The sequence below is a fragment of the Myiozetetes cayanensis genome, unplaced genomic scaffold (genome assembly GCF_022539395.1).
Source record: "Myiozetetes cayanensis isolate MyiCay16 unplaced genomic scaffold, myiCay2020 scf29, whole genome shotgun sequence".
Lineage (NCBI taxonomy): Eukaryota > Metazoa > Chordata > Aves > Passeriformes > Tyrannidae > Myiozetetes > Myiozetetes cayanensis.
Genome location: NW_026087510.1, coordinates 4,881,926 through 4,899,805, shown reverse-complemented (window position 1 = coordinate 4,899,805; position 17,880 = coordinate 4,881,926).

Genomic DNA, 17,880 nt, shown 5'->3' with positions numbered 1-17,880 from the left:
AGTTGTATAGGTAAACTGAGGTTAGATTTGGCAGCTTCCAGAGATGTTCTGGGAGTGTAATGCAGGGACACAAAGAAGCAAAACAGTTTGGTTCTTGACTGAAAGACAATTTGTGTTCACTTTATTTCTGTTGTCTCAATCAGAGATATTTTTGTACACAGTTTCGTGGGTCAGAGCACCTAAAAGACCCAAAAAGGAAGATTTTCCTGTCCTGATAGCCAGCTGTGTTGTGCACAAGGCCAGGCTGGATGGGGATCTGAGCAACCCAGTCCTCGATTCTATGGCTCTACTCTGCCCATGGAGGCACTGAAACCTCCTTAGGAGCCAAGGTGTTAATTTAAATTCCTCCCCCTTTGCTGGAGCGTCCTCGGGGATGGCTGCAGACAGACGTGAGCTCACTCTGCCCTTGCTCTGCTGGGGCTGGATGCAAGCCAGCCCCGGTGTCTGCGAGCCTGGGAGCTGCATTAGCTAATAAAGCCTCTGGAAAGGTGAGGGGGGTGTGCCTGAGCGTGGCACGTGCCTGTGTGGCTGCACAGCTGAAGGTGAAAGCCCCCTCACGCAGCCCTCGCCCCCCAAAACGTCCTGCCGAGCCCTTCTCAGATCTGCCAGGCTCAAACCAGGGCAAAAAGAGGCAAAGGCAGCTGGTGAGAGCAGCACTGGGAGGTCAAGCCCCTGTTCCACAGAGGAATGGCTGACCTGGGAGCTTGGCAAGCACAAACCAGGGGACAAAAATAAAAGGGCTGTGAGTCAGCACAGCGCAGGTCCCACCGGCCAGACCTGTTGGCTTGTGTGACAGGTGGGCAGCTCTGCCTGGTGCAGGCAGCAGCCTTGGTAGCACATCCTTGGCTCCCTCAGAGGCAGCAGGCTGGGCATCACCTGGCATTTTGATTAGGAAAAACTTCCACGAGGTGGAATCAGTCGGGAGAGGGATGGGAGCTGGGAATGCAGTTGTTGGAGGAGCAGCATCAATGGGGAAGGCTGCTTAAAGCAGCTTCCCCAGGGATGGATTTATTTTGGTCCTCAGCTACTCAATACCTTTATTAATGACTTTAGCTGATGATCCATGTCCTTCTCTGGGCTCGACTGCAGATGAGGCAAAGATTTGTGATGTTGCAAATAACGTAGTTATTGTTATGGCACGAGGCAAAGTGCCTGCCTGGATGGCCACAGGCCAGCAAATCTCACTGTGGCAGCTAAAAGCATCCAGTGCATCTGCAATTAAGATTCCAGGGCTTGAGAGCTCAGTAGTTGGCCAGAGATGGACCTCCCTGTCCTGCTGGGCAGTGTTTTACCTACTCTGCAGCTCTGCTTCTGTCAAATAATGTCATTTTGGTGTCTAAGTCTTTCTACACCCAGGTTTGAAAGCAACCTGCTCCTAGCAAAGCTAATGCCAGTCTAAACCAGTGTAAGCAAGGAGAGAATCCAGCTCCCTGAGATTGTTTTTGGGACCAGCAATTCAAGCTGTTGGCACCTCTGCAGCCCCTGAAAGACGCAACACATTCCATGGATATTTTTTTTTCTTTTAGGGATTAAAAAAAATCATCTGGTTTTAAATGCAGCAATAAAGTGCAGTGAGTTAAAATCAATACAGGCTCCTCATCTCTGGGCTTCAGCTCCAGGGCTGATTTTTGGAGTTTTAGGCAGAAACTGCTCAGACAAGCAAGTAGCATTTTTTTTTTTGGTGAGATACTTTTCGAACAGCCAAGGAGACAAGGGCAGGGAAGAGGGGCTGAAAGCACAGGTGAAGTGTGAGTGCCACCACACTGGGCTGGAGGCACCTCTGGTCCTGTTTCTCCCCTCTTTGGGGACTTCTGTGCACAGTCAGAGGGTTAATAATGCAGAGGTGACACACTCTAAAATCCAGTGCTCACCAAGGGGTGCAGCTGCTCCTCCTCTGGCACTGAGGATGTCTTGCAAGAGGCACAAGTGCACAGAGCCCCTCCAAACTCCTTCTTCCCTCCTCTCCTCGGAGACAGGGGCTCGTGGCACTCACCTTGTTAAAAAGCCATTAAGCTGTAAAACAATCTCTCCCTTAATAACTGTATTAATTCTAAATGCCAGGGATACAGTCATAAAACCTCCTTGCAGGCTCTTAGAACCACGCAGCCCTTTTATCTGCCGTGCCAGCAGGCTGGAGGCTCCTCCCCAGCCCCTTCCTCCGTGGGCACTGGTGAGAAGTGGAGCAGTCGTATTTTATGCTTGAAAAGGTCAATGCCTGACGTTATTCATGGAAAGGGGGAGGAGGAGGGACTGAGATCTCCCAGCCTCCTGCTGGGCCAAGTTCCCTCCATCCTGTGGAGGGAGAATTCCTCTTCCCCCAGGGACTGGGAGGAGTGGGATGTCGCTGCTCTGCTCGGGACGAGGTGAATTCAAAGTCAAGCCCAACTGAACACCCGAATTTCCGACACGTGTTTGGCTTTGCAAGGATCTCCAGGCTGAGAGGTGCTCTTGACAGCTCCAGTGCTCCTCTCCTCTTTATCTGGTGCTTCCTAAAGCCCCACCTAAATCAGCCTTGCTGCTCTTTAGGACCTCCTGAGCTGGGCTGAGCCTCCCTTCCAGACCCAACTGAGAAGAAAGGGTTTGTCCAGGGGGTGTTGGATCCAACAGCAGAGATGAAGGAAGAACCACTGCCCGTGTTCCAGAACAGTGAGGGCTGTTCTAGAAGAGGTCAAAAAAAAAAGTGCACTTAGAACAAAATTACTTGTCCTCCTTGCCAATTTACCTCATTACTATTTCTGGAAAACCTGCTTTAATTTTTCATGGCAGAGCATATACAACCAGGCTGCTTTTAATGAGGAAAATGCTGAGAAATGGATTTTTGCCAGGGTGTCAGAGCAGCTGTGAGCAAACCTGGCTCGATCCCGGGGCTGGAGCACCTTGTCAGGTACCTGTGCCCCTCCCCCAGGCAGTTTAGTTATGGTTTAGGTTTTTTTCTTTTCCCCTCACGTTATTCTTAAGCCAAAACAGTGGAGGATCCAAAGATCAGTTAAATTTTTCTGCAGATTTTTAAAAGTAGAAAAGGACATTAGGGTCAGGTGCTCCTGCCTGCTGTGTAACTAGGCAGGAAAAATATTGATAATCCTCATCCAGCTTGCAATTTATCCTGAGTAAGAGTTCTGGGATTGTTTATATTCATTCTGTTTATTTGTTTCAGACGGAGTTGTGGAGTTTTGACTGAAAACACTGAGGGGCAAAATCCACATTCTCTGCTGGAAAACAAACATAAAGCATGTCCTCCTTCCAGCCTGGATTTCTATAGTTTCAGCTTTAAGCCACCAGTTTTTGTTCTGCCTTTGCTCGATTAGAGAGACCTTTACTGTCTCAGAGCTGGGCTGGAAAGACCAACAAACCCATTCACTGTGTCAACAGGCAAATAAAACCTGGCTTTGGTGGGAAGTTCAGCCTCCCTGAGGCTGGTACTTATTGCTCTGAAGGTGACTGTGGTCTGCACTTTCCTCCCTCCTGGTGTTTAGAAACTCAGGGGCTCTCAGAATCCTTTTTTGGGGCTTGCAGGGGTGCCAATATTTACACAGAAAATGAAAGTGTTCACTCTCTTCTCCCCCTTAGAAACACCCATGAGAAGTGATGCTCGAGCTTTGGGATTCCTGGGGGTTGTGAGCATCATGCCAGCTGCCCACCCCCGAAAAGTGAAGTTAATTGGAGGGCTTTAAAGCAGTCTGGAGTGTCACAGATAGTTCCATTTTCTGACCTGGTACATCCCACAGCTCTGAATTGCTCACTCAAGTGCCTTTTGCTGACACCTTCCATGTTTCACCTCCTCTATTCAGTTGCAAAGTGCCAATTTGCTGCCTGCTGAAAGACCAAAAGAAAAGGACATCGGGTTGTTGAGATTCCTTGAAAAATTCCAAGCTGTCTGTGTTCAGGTCAGGCTGCTTTATTAGCAGGAGCAGTTTGGTGGATGAGGAGCGAGATGTGATGTGAAAGTCTCAGATGTTGCTGCTCAGGAGAATTCAGATCCCTGCCATGGAGTGTCTCTTCCCGTGGCACGGTGACATTCAAATGACAACCAGCAGTGACAACATCACTGCTGTATGGTGGTACATCAGAGCAGTGAGGCAGGCAGGGGAAAAAAAAAAAAAACAGGGAGAAGCAGCGTTCAATCACAAATATTGAGCGTTTTGTAGCCAGCACTGCTGTCTCAGAGCTCCAGACCCTGCTGCTTGCTCCTGGTGCAGGAGGCAGAGTGAAGAATTAAAGGACAGCACGTGAAGACAGAGGAGTTTCTGCTGGTCTGCTGCTTGTCTTTTTTTCTGTGGCTGCTGTCAGTGTTAGTGCCAGGCTGAGAGCCTGCCACCTCCTGAGAGCTCATCAGCCAGGCCTGCTCCCACTGGGCTCTATCCCAGCCTTTCTCCCAGCTCAGGCCAGCAGGGATGTTTCCATGAATGGTGTCTTGTGAAGAAGAATAAAAAAAAAAAACAAACAACAAACCACCCCGCTCAACTGAGTCAGATACAATGGTTTCCAACCCGAGAGTTATTTAGACTTCGTGTGTCTTTGGCAAGACACAGAAATCCTCAGTATAAGGTTGAATGGCTCAAGGGCTGAGAGAAGAAGAGGTAAATAATTCTGCTGTTTGATACAGAGATGGCTTTGTCCCTGTTTGTCACATGTGATCGATGTCACCCACTGGTCCCCCTATTGTTATTCCGTTGTCGCCTGTCACAGTCACACCTTCCCTTGAATCCCGTTCTTGTCTCTTTTCCCTCTCCCTTTCCCTCCTGACACGGGGCTTGTGAGTAATTTATGTATGACAACACGAGACTAATTCTGTTATTATGTCAGAGGGAAATTGAATCTGGGGCTTCAGGAGCTGCAGCAGGGAGAGATCTTCAAATGAATCTGGAGTGCAGGAAAACTCCGTGTTCGATTCGCTCGCTTGTCACACTGCCTGCCAGATTAAGTCATTATGAAGGGCAGAGAGGAGGAGAAATGAGGGGAAAAAAAACCCCACAGGAGTTGCACTGAGAAATGGAAAGGAAAGGAGGAGAGGACAGGAGAATGAAGAGCAAAAATGAAAGGAACAAACGAGATGGCAAACACGGTAAACAAAGGTGTTGGCAGAGCGTTCGACTGAACACGTTAAGCATGTGCTTAAGATTCAGTGAGGCAAAAACCTAGCTCAGTCTGAGGTTCAGACCATTCCCAAGTGCCCAGGCAGTGCAGGGAACAGTGCTGTCCATGCCTGACACTCATGGGGAGCGGGATAGCCCTGCTGAGCCCTCCGTGGATCCGTGGGCGATGCTCCCTCTGCCTGCACTGCCGGACCACAGATGGGCTCAGTCACCCCACAGAGGCTCCTGTCCCTTTGTGTTGGTGATGGGGAACTCACTCATGGCCACTGAGCTGCCTGGCTGAGGGGACAGCCTGTGTCCCATATGTCATCTGCAGCTTTTGCCGCTTGTATTTGTCATCATTTGTGTCACCAGAGAAGGTGAACCAGCCTTAATTTGGGATCCTGGACGGTCCCATCCCAGCTGGGTTTTTGCAGCTCATTGATGGTGGGGTGTTCCTGATGCTCCATGAGCTGCACTTGCTCTTTGACATTCCTGAGCTGCAGCTGCAAAAAAAAGACCTCACTTTGTGTTAGAGAATGTTGGAATTAACCCAGTCCTGCTCCCTCCCTGGCACAGTTTGCACAGAAGTGTGTGGAATGCTGAGCTCCTCTGACTTTGTTTATGGCACTGTTTGCACAAGTTTGCCCCCAGCTATTGTAGGGGGTTCTGCTAATCCTGTCTGTACAAGGACTGGCAGCTCCACCACCCTCTCACACCTCCTCCATTCAGCAGCATCTATCACTTGGGCTCCTGATGCTGCTTTACTATTAATTGGCTTGTGTAATCTCTGAGATTGTTATTTATTAATAGATTGTTCTGAGCCTAGCAAAGTTCATTATTTAAGGCAGGAGACTGAGAGGGATCCAGGGGAACAGATGGATGCATGGAAGTATCAGAAGAAGGACTAGTTAAAATTCCAGGCATGTGTTGAGCCTTGACAAAGGATGGAAAACAGAATCAATCATCATTATCTGGGAGAAAAGCCATCAGTCTGTGTTTAAAATAAGCACTTTGTGTATTAAGCCCACGATGCCAGACTTGTAAGAGTTTTGCCTGGTAGCTGCAGACCCTGGGGTTAGATGGATGACAGCAGAGCAAGAGGGAGCGAGGTATAGAAGCTTGGAAATACAAGGAGAGTTGGTTTTGATGTCCACCCAGCTCTGGCTGGGTGCAGACAATGGTATTAATTTATGGCTGTACTGGTTAAAGTCACCCCTGCAATGGTAGTGCCTTTCAGGTACTGCCCAAGGACTGCTCTGTCCATCTCTGTAGAAAACAGGCTTGGAAAAGACTCCCAATATTCCTCCTAATACAAGAACTTCCCGCTAGGAATGGTTTGATTTCCCACCAGAGTGCTCAGCTCACTTCTCAAGGTGGGCTCTCAGTGAGAGCTGGAAGGTGCCAGCACCAAAGATTGGAAGTGCCAAATAGGAAGAAGGGTAAATTTGGGGATCTACAAGGGATTTTTGAGTCAGCCAAGCCTTAAAGATGGGTAAAATAAGTCATAGCAAGGCCAAGTCACTGTCACACTGAGTTGATGACAAAGATGAGATGAGAATTCAGGAGTTTTAAATCTCAGACCGTTCCCTAAACCCCAGTTCCCATCATGGTTTTTTTTTTTTTTTTTTCCTAGCGAAGTTATTCTGGTACTTGCAAACACAAAAGCTTCCTTCCACAACAAATAAAATGTTATTAAACATAATATCTCTGTTGGACCCCTGCTTGTGAAAGCAAAGGTCAGTTCCATTGTGAACTGTTGCTAAAATGACTCTAATTGCATCCAATTTTCCAGATATGAATTTATCTCCCATTAGCAGGCCCTGAAATACTCAGCTGTAATAGCCAAGCCAGCAATGCTGCTGCTCTGAGCTACCTCCCAATAATTGGTTAATTGTGGAGCTCTTTGGTAACAGGTAAGCAGAGCTCTTTTTTATTTTTTTTTCCCCTCTAAAAATATAACTTTCATATTCTGGCCGTGTCCTGGATGTGCTTTTCTCTTGAACCCATTACAGATTCCTGGGCTGTTTCAAAACCCGAGGCACACTCAGCATCTCCTTTCTGTCCTCCTCAGCTGCAAACTGGGTGTTTGGAACCCTTGCTTTGCCCACCCAGTGATGACAGGGCAGGCTTTGCTGTTGGCTGTTGAATCCTCAAACCAACAGGACACAGAACTCAATTTGTGTCGTTGCCCAAACACCTTTTTCTGACAACCCTTCTCCAGCTTCCTCCTCCACTCTGAGGTTTCCTGGCGTGTAACCTGGGAGGCAGCAGCGTTTCTCCCTCCCCCTCGGCGAGCACTTCTCCCTTGGAGCCATTTCGAGGCTTTTAAACGCTCCCTGCCTCCTAATGTGGCTCTTCCTTGCGCTGAGAGGGCAACCGGAGATCACCTAATAACGCACAATTTCCCTTCTCCTTTTTTCTCTCTCTTATTGAGCATGGACAGATTGCTCTTAACCTGCTCGTCCCCTTCATACCTGCCTTCCTTTATTATTTTTTTTTTTTTAATACCTGAAAATGTCAGAAAAGGGAGGAAATGAACAGTGCTTTGTGTTCTTGACATCTGCATCTTTTACAAGAAAGGGGCTGGGGGGGGAGAAGAAGCTTTGTGAGGATTTCTGCAAAGATCCTTCCAGAGCTGCTGGAAGAATTCAGGTGATGGATTCAGGGCTGTCAGGTCCATCAGTGTTTTCATGAGACTTTTTGCAGAGCCCAGCAGAGGAAAATGATGGCTGCACGTGGGGGAGATGAATCCTGAAACCATTCGTTGATGTTTTCTTTCTTAGTCCTTCTTCGGGGCTAAACTGCCCTGGGTTTTCCTGAGTTTTGTCTGCTCCTGACTTCAGGGGTTGATCTTGCTTGGGATGGGGCAACAGAGAAATAACTGTTGGGTGTGCAGAGGGTATTGATACCACCCCATTCTGCCCCTGATGCTCTCATGGCACAGGTTGTGTGGCTGCCCCATGCCTGGAAGTGTCCAAGGCCAGGTTGGACGGGGCTTGGAGCAACCTGGGCTGGTGGAAGGTGTCCCTGCCCATGGCAGGGGGTGGAATGAGATGGTTTTTAAGGTCCCTTCCAGCCCAGACCATTCCATGATTCTAAAAGGACCTTCCTCTTTCCACAGATTGAGAATCTAGCCAAGAAGAAGAGTTCTGGGAGCTTTCCTTTAGCAAAGGGAGTTGAAGTTGTTCTGGTGAACATTTTAAAAGCTCCCTAAAGATGATCACCAACAACCTGTCCTCCCTATTAAGTCTTATCCCAACAATTTAAGAAATGACTTGGCAATCACAAAAACATGGCTATTTAGCCCCAGACTTGCAGTAATTTAACCACACTTTCAGATTATATTGGTGCCTGAGCCACGAGCATCCCTGTGCCCACCCAGCCCTCCCCAGCCAGGCCAACACAGGCCAGAAATAGTCCTTGCTGACCAGGATAACACATGAGCAAACAGATTAAGGAGGTGGACATGGGGATTAGCATTTGTTTCACCAGCTGTCCTTCTTTGTGTACCCCCCCTTGGACATCCCTGCTCCTTGGCAAAGGACTGGATACAGGCTGGGCAGGGAAGAGGGACAGAGGGTGGTGAAACATCCTTCACAACCTGATGCTGAGAGCATGGCTGAGCCAAAAAGAAAGCTCTGCTTTAGGAGCAGGTAGTTTTTCAAAGTTAATTTCTGTGCAAGTGCAGTAAAGAGTTAGTGGGGTGAGTCCTCCCTGTCTCAGGATCAGTTTGTCTCACCTCAGCACAGCTCCCTCCAGGCTGCTACTGCCCTTTCTAAGAGCCATCCTAGTGCAGAGGAAAGAACTGCAAATGCTGCCAATCCATCACAAAGGGAGTGGATCAACCCCAGTTCTCCATGTCCTTGGCTGTCACAAACCATTTGGAACCTGGGCCTTGAGAGATGGGACAGTTGCTTCCATTTAGGCTCCTCTCGAGGGGGATTTGAGCGGCACTGGGAGGGGGCTGATGGATGGTAAGTTTAGCAAACGAAGTCTGAGGGATCAATAGAAGAATATACAGCCCATGTATCATGCAAGTTCCCCCTGTCTGTGCAGCACTAAATCAAAAATGATGAATGGCAGGCTCCTCAACCTTGGCACCTCCGGCCTCCCCCAGCGGAGCGGCATCCAGTGACTGATACGGATTATGCTGCTTTCCTTGCCTATTTCCTTTGCTTCCCTAATAATTTTGGCATTGAAACATGAGGCTCTGTTTTTAATATCCTTTCCCTCCTCCAGTGCTACCTCTTTCCCTGGGTAATTTCCATCTTGCAGGCACTCTACCCGTGCCACGTTCCCCTCACTGCATCCAGGCAATCCATGGCAGGCTGGGCCCCTCTGGAGCTTGGGTTGCTTGTTCCTTAATTTCAGCAGGAGTTACCTCTCCTGGAGGTTGTGCCCTAGTCAGGTGCATCAGGAGCTCTGAATTCCTCCTTTTCAGGAATTTTGAGGAGCTCTGAATTCTTTTTTGTGAGCTGATGCCACTCGTGTGACCCAGGGACCGCCTCTGGGGAGGGGAAAGCAGGAGCAGGTTTGGAGAAGATGCTGAGGTGCCACCAGCTCCAGCAGCCTGGGCTTTGCAGAACTGCCCTAAAATCAGCAAATTCAGAGTTTTCTTGGGAGTTCATATCCTTGGATTGGAGCAGGAATTCACAGGCAGGGCACAGAGGCTGACTGCCCCCTTCTGCCACCCCCTCGTGCCTTGGCGAGGCAAAAAGCCTCATTTTACTGCTTTCCATCTTTATCCAGAATGTCCCCAGGAGCAGCCAAAGTGACACCAACCTAAGCAGTGGAATTTTCCCGGGCTGGAGCTCTCTGGCTGCTGCAGTGGGAATATTTACACCCCCTCTGCTGCAGCTCAGCTGGCCCAGCTGCAGATGACAAGTGGCCGCTTTAGTTCTCGTGCTCTTGGCGTAAATCAGCCCCAAGTTGCACCCAGTCAGACTTTTGTCACTGTGACAAGCGTGAAACAATAAATTCAGGACATCAGCCAGCCAAGAAGCTTGGGAAGTTCTTCCCAAAGATGGCAGAGATGCATTTTAGTTGATATCTGAAGTGGGTAGAGGCAAAGCAGAGGGGCTTAAACTGCTCAGAAAAACATCAAATTGTGTGTCCTGGAAAGCCAGTCCAGGCTTGTGTAAAAAAAACAAACCCATATGGGAATTTCCTGTTGTATGTCTGCAATTACATCGTGCCCTGAAAGAAACAACAGAATCCTCCCAGGCTTCTGGAAGGACGGGATTGAGCAGGATCTTAGGACACGTGTGCTCCAAAAAAAACCCCACCAAAATAAAATAAAATTATTACAGGATGGGGACGGGGAGAAAGGAAAAACCTAATTCAAAGTCATGACAACAGCACACCCCTGGAGAGAACGCTGAACACACAGCCAAAAATAAGCTCCAGTGGGTGAGAGAGGCAATAATAGAATTGTGTCTTGATGTGGCTCTGAGTGAGAGCTCCTAGAAGGAAATAGGAGAGGTAGAAGATCCTGTGTTATCTATCAACTCAATTGATTGTTGTATCCAGAGCTCGGCTCAGTAATAAATGAGAATGCCACTCATCTGGTTTTCTGGTCTATTTAGAATATTTTTAGAACTCTTTTTGAAATATATTCTGATTAATCTCTTGAATTTTCCTTTGCTCACTGAGACTTATAGCAACATCAGATTTAATTATACTGTGACTGAGAGGGATGTAATGAAGGCAGATACAAATCCTTGTGACAGCTGAGAGTGGCAGTGAGAGTATTTATCCATCTAGGAACCCAAGTGACAAGTGTTGCATTTGAGCCTGAGCCTTTTACAAACAAACAACAACAAAAAAAATTGGAATTTAGCTGGCAGCAGGGGCAAAGCAGAGGGACTGAGGTGGTGGGAGAGCCTGCCCAAGTGTCTGCAGGTAAGTGGTGCCTGATGGTCCCCTTGGCTCATCTCTGGAGTGCCCTGCAGCCACGAGGAAGGAGATAAATATTCCGTAAGCAGCACCTGCTCGCTTGAATAATTTCCCAGGAAAGGAGGCCACTCACCAGTAACTCATTCCCAAGCCTTTGTTAGCACAAACAAGGCTGTGAGGAGTAAGCACAGATTTCCCTGCTCCTCACTGTTTATCAGCTGGGGTTTCTATTAAGAGGTACCAGAGCTCTCCTCTCTCTCTCTCTCTCTCATTTCCCCACTTCTCAGCTCTGCAGCGTAATCTTGTCACGTTGGGGACATTTATAGCTGTTTTCTTGGCTTGTAGTCTGAAGAGAAAACAACAAACCAGCTTTTCCTTCAGGAGGGGCAGGTTGGAGCCTGGGCAGGAGGCACAGAGCTCTTGCTCAGCATTTCTCCCCGAGGTCTGCAAGTGTCAGAGCCTCCCACCCAGTGCTGAGTGGTGGAGAAGGAGAAGGTCAGACCCTTCAGTGCCATGAGGTGGCTGCATCCATCTGGTGATGATCTCTAGGAAGTGCTTTTTGTGCCTGGGATACAGGATTCTCCTTCTCTGTAACTTCCAGATCTATTCCTATATAGAATGTATATTATATATATTCACAATATTCCTATATAATTACATATATATATATAAAATTTATTCCTATGTATAATATATACTACAGAATCACAGAATGGTTTGAGATGGAAGGGACCTTAAATACCATCCCATTCCACCCCCTGCCATGGGCAGGGACACCTTCCACTAGCCCAGGTTGCTCCAAGCCCTGTCCAACCTGGCCTTGGACACTTCCAGGCATGGGGAGTCCCCAGATTCCATTTGCAGATCCAGGGAAGCAGCATTAGAAAGAAGAACAGAAGCAGGAAAGCAGCAGAGTATTTTTCACTGCTATTTTCAGTCAAAGATTTAGACCTAAGCCTTGTCCTCCCCAGAGACTGAGCCTGACCTTAAGCCAATCACTTTTTCACGCTCTAAACAAGGTTTGATTATGTTGATGGCTCCAAGTCCCAGTGTGATAAATGTTCTGTGAGAGCACAGCATTAATATAACTTTTAATCACACACAGACACGGATCCTTTGCTGCAACCTTTAGAGAAGCAGTGCACCCCTTCTTTTCCAGCATCCTTTGGGAGGGAAACCTGTTCCCACCACTCTCACCCCAGGTAAAGACCAGCCAAATGCTGCTCAGGGTGAGGGAATACAAATAAATGAGTCCTGTGATGCCTGGAATCAGTTTAAATGAACACATATTAATTATAGGAAAAACAATATATATCTGTCACGAAGCCAGAGCTCTTTGGTGAACAAGTCTGAAAGCATTTGGGGTTCTGATGTCCCAGCCTGGCAGGAGAAAAGGTCCAACAATGAACACAAATGCCTAAAAAGCTGCTTTTTTAACCCAGTACCGGCTGTACAATTCAAAAGAAACTTTGCACCGAGTAGGAGCAAAGGATTAAGCGTGATGCCTGCAGAACTGAAGGATAATACAATGCACTTTATTCTCTTGGAGCTGCTCTTTGCAGGGAACTCAGAAAATTAGACGTTTCAGTGGCATCTCTCAGACTCGCCAGCAGACGCAGGATCTCTTTGCAGACTTGCTGAGACGCTGTCAAGCAGTTTGATGGTGAAAATAAACCCCTCCAGCACTGCTGAGCGAGCTCTCAGGCTACAAGGAATTAGGTTTTTTTTTTGGGGGGTGAGTGGTGTTTGTGCTTTGCTGGGATGAGCACGGGAAGTTGGATTCCCCCAGCAACCCCCAGCTCTCCCTCTTCTCCACTCTAGAAAGAAGCTGCAAATCCCCTCCTGCCTTGGAGAATCCTGGGCTGGAATAGGAGAGCACAAATCAAGGGTCGTGGGGAAGGGATACAGAGCAAATATAACTGATATTCTCATCTCTCAGACAAAATGATCCAGTGTTTTGTTTTTTGAACAGTTTATAAACTTGCAGGGCCAGGCCCTCTTTTGGTGTAGATTGACACTGTTTTACACCAGCTGTGATTCTGGGCTGGGGTTCTGTAGCTTATTAAGAGGCTTCTGTGGAAGCAGGAATTTCCAGCTCCTGGTCTACATATCTTGAAAGCCATTCCTCACCTGAGGCTGTGTTGATAAAACTGATTAGCAAAGGGGGGGAGGCAGGCAGGGAGAAATGTGTGAAAAGGGCAGTACATCAAGCTGAAATTCCGGAGAAATGCTGAGTTCACAGAACACATCAGGAGTTATTAACCTTTGCATGAAAACTGCACTGCACAGTGGTAGGAAATTTGTCTAAGTTGAAGTTCAGCATCTCTCTGACGCTGTTGGGAAATGCTGCAGCAGCTCTGAGAGGCTGATTTTTTTTTTACTCTGACTTGACAGTTTCATCCAACTATTTCAAAGCACCTTTGCCTCAATGGATTTATCTATGCAACGACTCTGGTTAAGTCTTTACCAGGTGAGGTGTTGCAGGGGAAATTCTCTGTGCAGCAAAGGCTGCAGGAGATGTTTCCAGTGTGTAAATTGATGCTTAAATCAGGAGCTGTTTCCTTACTGTGTGGATGGAATATCTGGAGGCACTAAAAGATCAACTCGCCTCTGCTTTCTCATAAGCATCAATCAGTGATGTCACAGCCCTGAAAATAAACATAACATGGTCAGAGCAGGGTGTTCCTGCACCCACGAGGGAAATCATCAGCTCTGGGAACCTCACAGCAAAAAAACCAAGTGCTGGAGTTAGTTATTGATGCTCTTCTGTCCTTTCAAAAGGCAGTTCATACATCAGCTCTGTCGAGGTAAAAGCAGAACTCAATCTGCTCCTTTGAGCCACAGAAAGTTAGCACACTTTTGAAATGGTTTGGCTTTGGATGGCTTTAAACGGGATGGTTTTGCTTCCCCCCTGAATCTGCATTCTTTAGTTCAGTTTAAAAAAAAAACACAATAAAATAAAAAGCCTTGTGAAGGAACACACATTCCCTGCGAAAATCCCCTTGAAAAGTAAATACCAGCTTAGGAGTGGAAGTTTGACTGATGTGTTGTTTGACATGCAGGGTGTAGGCAGCTACCTTGCTGTGGCATGTCTGGCTAAATCATCTGCTGTCACTTCTCAGAATGTACAGTCACCAGAGGTTACATGCTCAGTAAACCGGGGCATAATTACTCTGCATCACCATCTAGAGAGCACAGGCAGAACTCAGCCTCTCTTCTGCCACTAAATGCTGCACCATCGTGGTTTTGATGGGTCTCCTTTCTGGTTTCAGTGCTATTTGCTCTCCCATCTATAATGTATCTGCTCTACTGCCACATCTGCTTGGTCCATATGGGCAACAACTTCCCATTTTCACTCCCAGTTCCAAACACAGTGAGAGGTGGGTTTTTGGGGGCTAAATAACAGAAAATTCTTCGTGACAACCACCCCAGAAATGAACTGTTCTGGCCTTCTCCCAGAGGGAGCTGAGACCTGCAGCTTGGAAGTGTTTGGGATATTCCCTGCGACAACGTGCATGTTGGGGTGCATTTTGGACACGTCCCTACAAGGATTAATGACCTGGTGATGGATGCAAAGCTTTGTCCTGCCTCTCCAGGAAAATGCCTCTGTGTTTGGCTGCAGAACACCGTAGGATTGCTTTTATTTACTGAGGTATGAAGTCCTGTGGGCCCAGATTTCTCCCCAGCCCGCTCCCGCCGCTGATTTCGAGCTGCTCTGTGAATAATGGAAGGTTTTCATGTTTTAATCAGATGCAATTTTCCAAATGGTTTTTATGATTTAGCAAGTCCATTAAAAATGACATTTGTTCTGCTCTGACACTCGTAAGGAGCTCCGCAGAGCATAAACACTGGAAATTACTTGTAGGGGGAAGAAGATATTAAAATTCCCTGGCCCCTGTGTGCTTGCCTGAGAAATTCTGTTACCTCGTGTGGTGCCAGCTTGGAGCTGAGCCACTTGATATGCCTCTGAGTTCTTCCCTGTGCACTGGCTCGGGGCAGCTCCAGGCTGCTGCAGAGACAAAAATGTATATATTTATCCTAGTGTGCCTAAATACATAAATATGTACAGAGATACAGCACAGAACTATATATATTAGTCATGGTGTGCCTCTCACGTGCAGAAATATATAAATATAGCACAGAGCTATAGTACAGAACTATATTTTAAGGCTGAAGTAGGGGCTAAGTTTAACTGGATGGGGCACTTCACCACTCAGAGCAGAAGGGTTGGTAAATGCAATTAATCTCATTCAAGGCATGGACAGCTTTCAGGAAGCATTTTCCTCAGGTTTGCCTCCATCTCCTGTTCAGAGAGTGGCACCAAGTCCCTCTTAGTGGGGAACAACTTCCCAGCACTGTCTGGAAACGTATCAAACCGTCTGCCTTTTTCCTGTCCCCAGCCACCACTCTTGCCCTGGTTTATTTGGTTGTGCATCTTTTTAAAATGGGTGGTTTTTTTCGCATATAAATTGTGGATTATCTCAAGCCATACCTCTCTGGGCATGCAATACAGCTCAGGAGCTACAGCTGTCACCATGGGCTCTGCCAGAAAGGGGACAAAGTGGGTTTTAGGTAGTTAAGCTTTCAAGGATTCCTCTGAAGTCCTTTCCAACCTGGATTTGAGCCTGAATGGACTTCTTGGTTTTGTTTGGGGTTTTTTTTCTTTTTTTTTCCTTTTTTTTTTTCCCCTGCAACCACCAGCCACATACTGGGCCCTTGATGCTGGGTTTTTTATAAGCTGAAATAGGAGCTGCCCTTGCTTACTTTGCTAAAGTTAAAAACTCCCAATCAAGAAATATCCAACCTGAACAGGAGACACCCCAGGGGAAACCCACGGAGGGTAAATCGGTCATCACTCAGAAAATTACTGCTCTAGCCCTGATTACCTATTAATTAGCCAGAGCAACCTGCTCTTTTCCACCTGGTGAATATGTTCCCTGCTGGTCCAGCTTGGAATGTTATTCCATTTCTCTTCACTCCTGAATCAGGCATTGATTTAACACCCCACAGTTGGCCAGGCAGTCTTTTTTTTTTTTGCAGAACTGCTGTGTTCAGTCCAAACTTGAAGTCCAGCATCTTAACCCATCTATATCTCCCTGTCTTCCCTTTTCCCTTGTAGAGAGATTGAGGGTTTTTCATTGTAAAATGTGTCAAATCTTTCTAAATGTGGGAAGAGCTGGAAGTCAGATTTCCTATGTTAGATTCTAACTCTAAGACCAGAGAGTTCTTGCTTTCTCCTCTTGAATATTTAACTACACCCACCATTGCAAAACAGGCTTGACTGCTGGTTCTATGAAGGTCTGGAGGGCAGAAGGAGTATTAAATTTATAAATAGTTATAAAAATATTATATCTATAAACATTATATTTATAAAATTATCATTTATTTGGAACTTGCCAAGAAAGGTCATGCAAGGGGGAGGTGATGGTCATACCCACAGGAAGGGATGGAATAAAGCTGGCATTAAGGGCTGGGCATGATTTCTTTGGCAGTTGAGTTTCTCTCAGGAAGAAATGTCTTGTAGGTGCTGGAACTTCACTGAAGTTCAGTTTTGGGAGCAGGAAGGGGAAGAGACAGATCAATATGTGGGCTACTGGCTTGGGGGAGCAAGATCCAGGCAAATACACAGCTGGGGGGGTCTGAAAACAGCAACCTTGGGCTTTGCTGAGGGGGAAAGTGATGAAAAAGAACTCAGCCCATTGTGAGACACTGAAAAGAGAACATTTTTCTGGACTGGGGGTCGTGGAGAGGCTGCAGGTCCTGACTGAGGGCAGGGAGAGGGCTGGAATCTGATTGCACTGGAGACACAGAGTGGTGCTGTGACAGCCCAGGGCATCAGGGGGAGGAAAATCTGCCCTCACCACAGACCTGAGCCCGGATTTGAACCTAATTCCAGACCCTGCACTTCGCACTTCCCTCCAGGACCAGGAGCAGAGCAATTATTACTCATTACACTCTCTCCTGCCAGCAAGGTGCAGATGATGATCTGCCTGCCTTGAGGGCAGTGTCACCCGAAACTCCGCGTGGTTTTACCAGTGCTGTGAGCTGAACTTCACAGCAGCAATCAGCAGGACGTGCCTCTGATACCTGCAGCCCTCATTTGTACTCCTGGAAGCCTCAGATAAGCATCAAGAGCTCCATCCTTGGGCTGTGCAAATTGGCTCCATTTCCCCACTGAAGCCAGGAGAGCTCTTCTCTGCTAAAATGCTGGAGAAAAATCTCACTTATCTGCCTCCCTGGGGCTGTATTAGGGGAGCATCAGTGAATCTTTAACTTCTATCTTCTCCCTCCACCCCAGTAAGACGAGAGAGTCCTATTATCCCAATTTTCCTGATGGGAACTGGAGTGCCAAGCTGGGTTTGGGCAGTTTGTGGTGTGTGTGCTGTAACTCTCATCACGCTGTCCACAGCCTGAGGCACTGAAATCTCTGCAAATCTCATCTCCCTGACCCCCAAGACATAGAATCCCAAACTGGTTTGGGTTGGAAGGGGACCTTAAAGCTCATCCAGGGACACCTTTCACCATCCCAGGTTGCTCCAAGCCCCCATCCAACCTGGCCTTGGACACTTCCAGGGATTTTTACAGGCTTTTAGATGTTTTGTTTCTGCTGAAGCATTTAGGAGCTCCATCCTTTTCAAGAGCAAAGGCTTCCCCCCACCTCCTGCTCAGAGTTAAACCATCACCACAACCAAGCAGCAGAAACAAGCAGACTGAGCAGCAAAGTGATGCTTGATGGCTTGTAATGTGTTAACAAGCCCCAAATTTACACAGTCGGGGGAAAAACCCCAAGGAAAAGTGGATGTAATTCTAACCAGGGGAGTGTCTTCCACCCTGCTGCTCTGGCTTTCACTTCTAATTCTGGCAAACAAAGTAAACATGGAAAAACACAGTGTTTGTGCAAATTGCTCTT